Raw genomic sequence first — 8,084 nt, forward strand, 5'->3', positions numbered from 1 at the left:
TGTGTCTCTATCACAGTGAAATATGGTTAAGAATGCATACTGCCCTAGTTGTTATCCAGAAAGGGTAGTATAATTTGATACCAAGGAAGTCAGATGGATCTAACTAATTTAGTGTCATGCTATGACTAAGTCTGTTCCAGAAACCTAGCTGAGGGAATCTCCTCTATAGATACAGACCATGGCATCCTTCATCTCAAAATCAGAATTAAAGTCTAAAGAAAAGGTTATTGAGATGCTGGCTATTTTATTCCTTGATGTGTTTGGATATTGCTGATAATCGAATTATTCAGTTATTACCCTGAGTATTGACAATTTGACATTAAAGATGTTAACCAAGTGTCATACCCCAAAATTTGCCCTCCAGATTCTTTTTTAAGCGTATGCTTTGCATATCATCTGCAAATTAACATGTTCATCTTCGCGTATTTTGGTCGTTTTTACATGTTCATCTTCGCGTATTTTGGTCGTTTTTACGATTCAACAATATTTTCTGTCCACTAACCCTTTTCAGGCTTACAATTATAATTTTAATTCAATTTAGATTTAAGTTGATTTTTAATTGAAATTAGTAAATTATTTTACTATATTTACATATTATTCTATTTCTTTTTGGTTTTTAGGTGCAAATAGAAATGAAGTCCATTGAACTTAAATTGATCCAAGCCCATGGCCTTAAAAGAAGTCCTTAGTCCTATCATTTTTATTTTTATAATTTTATTAATATTTATTTGAGTTTTTATTTATTTAAATATTAAATAAATTATTAAAAATATAAATCTTCCAAAAAGCAAAGAATCTGATCTTGGATACAAGGAAATCGTGCAAGAGGATTGGAATTTGATGGTTTGATTGAGGACTAAAAAAGAAAGAATATATTCATGGCAATCATCCAAATTAAGAGGATATGATTCAATTTTGATTAACCTAATTCCTTCTCCTTATATACCCAAACATATGCAGATGCAAGAGGGGTTTTTTTTTTGGACGAAATTAGGTGACAAAACTACTACTCAGAACCCTTGTTGAAGCTGCCAAAACCGTGAATTTAAGTGAGTTTGCAGGTCAAAACTGAGACGAATTCAGAGCCTATGGTGGATCAAAAACAATTCCTCGATGTCTTCTAAAACATTCCAGACGTTTACAAGGCGCCAACATGTCCAGAAACTCGGTCTCACACATCACGTTTTTACTCTTTTTTTTTAAAATCGAATTGTCAAAATTGTGCATCATAAACATGTTTGGATTGTATCACTGCGTTTAGAATGATGTTTTCAAACTATCTGTGCTATTTAATTTGAGTTTTTCTGCAGATTATAGGATTCGCCATAGCTAGGGTTTTAAAGCTCTAAAGGAGGGATTCTTGATACAGGTCGAATTGGACCAAACGAGTGGTATCATGGTGTTCAGGGGGAAAAATCGGATCATCCTATACCCTCACCGTTAATTTATGTTACGTATTTGTCGGAATTGATATTGACAGGGCATATGGCAACGCAAGGAACCGTGGGCAAAAAGCGTTGTTTTTTTCAGAAAGCCAATGAGGACGATGAACAGTAAAACGTGCTTTGAAATTAATTTTAAATTTTCTGAATTAATTTCCTATTATATTTAGGGTTAATACCTATTTTACCCCCTGCCATATGGGGCGTAGTTCAAAAACCCCCTGTCAAAAAAAAGTTGGCTTAATTGCAACTTTAGTCCCCCTATTTTGTCTTTTTCTTGATTTTGATCCCTCTATTTTAAAAACCACTATTTTAGTCCCCTTTTTAAGATTTTTGTGCAATTTTCGTCCCCCTATTTTGCTTTTTTCTGCAAAATTAGTCCCTATTCCTATATCTTTTTCAATAGAAAACTCAAAAGGGGGACCAAAATCGTGGTTTTAAAAATGGTGGGACTAAAATCGAAAAAAAGACAAAATAGAGGGACCAAAGTTATAATTAAGCCAAAAAAGTTTCAAAAAGTGCCTCATAAAATTTCAAAAGTTTGTATTTGAACCTTTATCACGCCACATCATTAAAAAATCTGATGTGGCAACTTTTTTTTAATTTATTTTTATTATTTTAATTACGTGGATTGCACAGGTGGCATTATTATTATTTTTTATTTAATTTAATGTCATGTGGCATTTTTATTATTATTATATTGTTTAGTTCTTCAAATATCAAAGTTTAAAAAATGGTCCCATTGGGTGTTGAATCCATGCACCATAGAATACAAGTAGAACACCTTCCCAATGCTACGCTTCACATTTTGTTTTATAATTGACTTAGCTAGTCTTAACGTTCCATAAGTGCTGTTTGTTTAATTACTATTTTCATTATTATTTAATATTAATACTATTAGTTATAATTAATAGTTAATAGTTTATGTTATTAACTAATATTACTAAATGATAAAATAATAATTAATATTTATTTTATTATTAAAGTTAATTAAATTATAATATAAAATAATATTAATTAATAACATTAATAGTAAATTAAATTAAATAAAAATATTAATATAAATTGTTTAATTTAAATTAATTAACGTAAATATAACGTTAATAGTAAAATAATATTAAATAAACTAAATAAAAATAAATTAAATTAAATTAAACATAAACATTAAATTAAATTAAACTAATATTAATTAGAAAATATAAACTAAATTAAATTAATATAAACAAATATTAATTAATAACGTTAACAGTAAAATAAATTAGATATAAACATTTATATAAAATCTTTAAATTAAATTTATTAAGTTAAATATAACGTTAAAAGTAAAATAACATTAATTAAATTAAATTACATATAAACCTTAATATAAACATTAAATTTAATTAAACTAATATTAATTAGAATATATAAACTAAATTAAATTAATATAAACAAATATTAATTAATAACGTTAACAGTAAAATATAAATTAAAATAGTATTAATTATAAAATATAAATTAAATTAAACTAAATTAAATTAATATAAACTAATATTAGTTAAAATTAATTAATTTAGTTTATATTTTATAATTTAATTAAGTTAAACAGTAAAATAAATATTAATTATTATTTTATAATTTAACTAATATTATTTAATAACTTTAAAATCAACTAATAAATATTAAGTAATAACTAATAGTTATTAACTAATAATATTAATATTAAGTAATAATGTAAACACTAACATTAATCTTAATAACGTAGTAGCAGCTAATATATACTGTCTAAGGGAATTATAGATCAAAAAACGTACTTCATCCTAGTGGTAAAGTGTTTGTCATGTATTTTATGGTGCATGGGTTCAACACCCCATGGGACCATTTTTTAAACTTTGATATTTGAAGAACTAAACAATATAATAATAATAAAAATGCCACATGGCATTAAATTAAATAAAAAATAATAATAATGCCACCTGTGCAATCCACGTAATTAAAATAATAAAAAAAAATTAAAAAAAAATTGCCACATCAGATTTTTTAATGATGTGGCGTGATAAAGGTTCAAATACAAACTTTTGAAATTTTATGAGGCACTTTTTGAAAATTTTTTTTTTACAGGGGGTTTTTCAACTACGCCCCATATGGCAGGGGGTAAAATAGGTATTAACCCTTATATTTATTTGCTTGAAGAGTCATAGGCGCAAGGGCATGGGTTCGATTCTTGCTGCTTGCGTTTTATTTTTCTAATTGCTTTGGTTGTAGTTGTTCACATCACACTTGATCCAAGCTAAGCACTCTTTTTTTTTTTAAATTAATTACTTGTTTATTTTCATTTTATTTATTTATTTTATTATCATAGTTCTTTTTATTTTTACCCCATAAGATGATATAGTAATTTTACACTTATTTATTTTTATTTTTATTTTTTTTATCAAAAACCCGATTTTTCATAATTCCATTAATAATTACTTATATATTCAAAATTCAATTCTATTTTCATAAATACTTTTAATCGATTAAATAATTAAGATTTAATCCAATAATTATTTAATTGTTATATTAAATCGAACCCTCGATTTTCTTAACCTTTAATATTTATTTAAATTATTATGGTTTTAAACCCTGGTTTATTCCGGTAAATCAGGGTTGTCGATCTTTAATGCACTAACATTTCTCTTCTATTCCGGTAAATCTTGAATTCGCGCCACGCCAATCGAGAAGCTAAGTCCCTGATTCTTATTATTATTTTAAATATTATTTTATTTCGCCTCTTTTCTATTAAATTAGGGTTATTCTTAAAAGTCAATGAACTCCTCCTACACTTATCCCCATTATTTTCTGTTAATTCTCAGATGATCAGAGTCAATCAAGGGTTCGAGGAAGATCAAGGTTCAAGATCAAGATGATAAGACTAATTATTGATTCCTCTTATTCTTCTGTCTTTTAATTTCCCCCATCCCCGCAGGTGTTTATTGTAATAGCGTAGGATTTTTATTTTCCCGCCTTTAACTTCTGCAATTTTAAACTGCGTGGTTAGTAATCTTAGGGAGTGCAATTCTGAATAGAATTAGGATAACTAATAACAAGATAAATAATCGAACTGAATCACGTGATTGCTACACACACCCACCTTTAGGGTAACCCCTCTTGTTGCCTGTTGCCTTATATTGTTGCCTTAATTTTGTTGCCTAAAAATAGTCAAGTCCCTCGATTCCGAGGATACCTAAAGCAATGTTGCCTGTCGCCTTCAAAGTTATTGAAACTCCCTCGAGGTTGCCTTATAAAGAATAATTTTCCCAATTGCTAAAGTATCCTCGCCTGTTGCCTAAAAGATAAAATGACTATTATATCCTTCCCTTAGACTACCTGCCCTCTTTATGGCATGGGACAGTCTTATGGCGAACGATTATTCTCGATGACCCTTAAACATCCAATTGAAAGACTTCCTACCCTCTTATGGTATGGATAGACCCTTTCGCCCTGAAAAGCTAAAAGAACAAATTTCAAAACTTAGGGTAGTTGCTACTAATTGCTTGCTCTAAATTCAAATCAAAATATTTTCCCATTCTTTTCAAATACTTTCAAAACAAGGCTATGCTTATTTACAAGCTAAAGTCCTTAACGAATCTTTTTCTTTTTCACACCCTACTTTTCAGACAATTCAAACATTTTGAAAACTAAGTGAGCTAAGCAATTAAGAGCCCATGGATAACCATGGATGCAAAGGGTGCTTTATACCTTCCCTTTGTATAACTTACCCCCCGAACTCAAAGTCTTTTTAAAAGGTATTTTTCTATTCTTTTAGCCTTTCTTATTGGATAAAATAAAAGTCGGTGGCGACTCATGCTATCCGCAACATTTCGATAAAAAGTCAGTTCACCGTATTACACCAAGAACCATGAAGGATGATGTCACATCTGATGTTACAACATCTCAAGATCTTCAGTTTTTTTTATTTGCCAAGAACAAAAAAGTATAAATGTGAAAAGGTAATCAGTTAGAATGAACTAGTGTAAGTAGCAAATTCTAACTGAAAAGCTAGTAAGTACTTTGACGGGAGACTTAGTACTTATTAGGTTTAGAACCTGGATGCTGAGAAGAAGTTCCTACAACCATGAGTTCTCAATTATCTTCACACATCAAAGAAGAAGGAGAGAGTCTCTGATGTGGGATACTGATTCTGTTAAATATCTTGATGGGAGCTGGATATTTACAAAGTTTGTGTCATACCCCAAAATTTGCCCGAACAATTCATGTCTTTTAATTCATCAAGGGTCAAAATTAAGATTCATGGGGTTTGACATTCCTATTGTCAAACCCACACTCTTATAAAATATACTGAGTTAAAATGGGAGGTAGGAATAAGGAGTGTTCGAGCCCAAAACCATCTGGCCCAATCCAGGTTTGATCATTCGGAAAGTCTGTTACAAATGTATAGTTTACTTTTATTAGATTATAATGTTAATTTATTTATTTTAATGTTCTCATTACTATTGTTAATTAATCATCTAATTTTTAGTAATTTATAAGTATTAAGATTTTCTAGGATTAGGATTTTTTATATTATTATCTAGATTATTTTTTAAGATTTATTAGGTTTTAGTAATTGTATATAGTCTTATTAAAATTATTGTTATGTTATTTACTATTATTATTAATAGTTGTTATTATTAGACTGTTAAAAATAAAAAAAATAATAATAAAAAAAGAAAAGAAAAAAAGAGACCGTTCTTCACGTTTCATGGAAAGAAGGAAATATGGCAAGATTGGATTTGATCCCAAATCAAATATGATGGCATTGAAGAGCAAGATTTCTGATCAAAAATAATGACCTAATTGAATGGTATATAACAGAATAACAATTATAGACCAAAGGAGGGGATTGGCCGCAATGGGAAAAACCGTATGAACTTTAAAGGAAAAAATTCAAGAAGAAGCAAGATTCGTTTTCGGGGAGATAGGCCGATTCAAGGTGCATTGAGGGTCCCTTCATCTTCCTGAGACCTCCCTGAAGCGATCCCATTCATTACCCATAGCCAACACCTCCAGGAGCTCGCATCTACAAGCCACGGTTTGCATAAAAAAAAATTTCGAATTCGATTATGCCAAATCATGCGTTATAAACATGATTCGATTGTTGATTTGTGTTCATTATTGTATTTAGAACGTGTTTGAATTGTTTAATTGAAGCTTCTGTACATATTAAAGGTTTTGCCATTGTTAGGGTTCTTGGAACATTAATTTGGGGATTCTCGTTTAGAGGCAAAATCAGGCCAAATTAGGATGTCTATTAGATTCGTGAGATGTTATTTAGTTGTTCTGGGCTGTCAATCGGTATTGTCTAATGTTGATTTACAGGTTTGAAAGCAAAAGGTCTACAGCTACGCTTAAAAACCGTGGCCTAAAGTTTCTGTATTTCAAAAATAAAAGTGTTGCCTTTTGAACGAGGAAGAAGAAGAGTAATGGCCCGCTGGTCATTTGAATTTCATTTTGGAAATTGTGAATCGTATATATCAATTGATGATGATTATGCTAACAGCAAAACCTCCTTGGCTTAGTGGAAAGAGCGCGCATCAGGTTCAAGAGCAAGGGCGTGGGATCGATCCCTGCCTCTTGCTTCTCTTCTTTTTATTTTCCATAAAGTGATTCTCTTGTAGATTCAATACACTAACTCATATCCGACCACGGTGCACCCCCCAATTCTGGGCCATTGGATTCATGTTAAGGCTAGATCTGAAGGGCCAAAAAGCGCAAGCACATCATGGGCCTTACCAATCTGACCACATTCAATAAAATCCTGGTTTTTTTTTCTATTTACTTTTATTTTCTTATTTTTACTTATTTCCTTTTTGGTTAAAGCTTAGTAATTTTTATTGTATATAATAATTTTGATTAAAAGATAGGATTGGAATATAAATTAGGATCATGGCTATAATCATCTAGAATTATTTTCCTGATTATTTCGAGTCTTCGATTTAATTAATCTAACCTTTAATTATAAAATCACAAAAAAAAACCTTATAAGGAAATTGTGATCAAGGCATTAGGGTTTGTCCAATCCCATTAGTTTTTAGCCAAAATAATAGGATTTAATTTGTTATTCGTTTCGACTAAATCTATTGGTCGCGATGGGTAATATTCGATCATTTAATTTAAGCAATTAAAATGAAAATAAACTTATTTTGCTAAAAGGTTGTAACCATCTTATTGGTTACGATGATTAGCATCTTCCCCTTTATCAAATTCGTTATTATTTGTAATCGAATCTATCGATTATGAGGGGTAACGATAATTAAAATACGCACATTTGCTATTCGCGATAATTGAATCTATCGATTATAGTGGTTAGTAATCCTCCCTTTAATCTGTTAGCCATGGTAATCAAACCTATTGATTATCGCGACTAATGGTAACAAATTAAAATCAGGGTTGTACGCCCAAATCTAAAAAACATTCAAAACACTTCAAATCAAACTACGGATCTTCATCCTTATTCAAATCTACGATAGGCCATTCAAAAAGCCTCCAAACAATTACAAACAACCTCATACTAATTCTAAGGCGTACAACCCTGTGCCCGAACTACGTTGACTCTGATTCTCCATAAGGAGATACGTAGGCACTTGGCAACAAGGCGAGTCCCCTTCCTCCAAATCTTAA

General features: G+C 30.1%; 1 long non-coding RNA gene across 1 annotated transcript; it reads left to right on the plus strand.

Moving 5' to 3' along the window:
* The first annotated feature begins 6,302 nt into the window (after window positions 1–6,302).
* LOC131617005 (uncharacterized) lies at window positions 6,303–7,233 on the plus strand. Its single transcript, XR_009288385.1, has 2 exons — window positions 6,303–6,495; window positions 6,783–7,233. It is a non-coding gene; the product is annotated as an uncharacterized LOC131617005 (long non-coding RNA).
* The last annotated feature ends 851 nt before the right edge of the window (window positions 7,234–8,084 follow it).

This window comes from Vicia villosa, linkage group LG7 (assembly GCF_029867415.1).
Source record: "Vicia villosa cultivar HV-30 ecotype Madison, WI linkage group LG7, Vvil1.0, whole genome shotgun sequence".
NCBI lineage: Eukaryota > Viridiplantae > Streptophyta > Magnoliopsida > Fabales > Fabaceae > Vicia > Vicia villosa.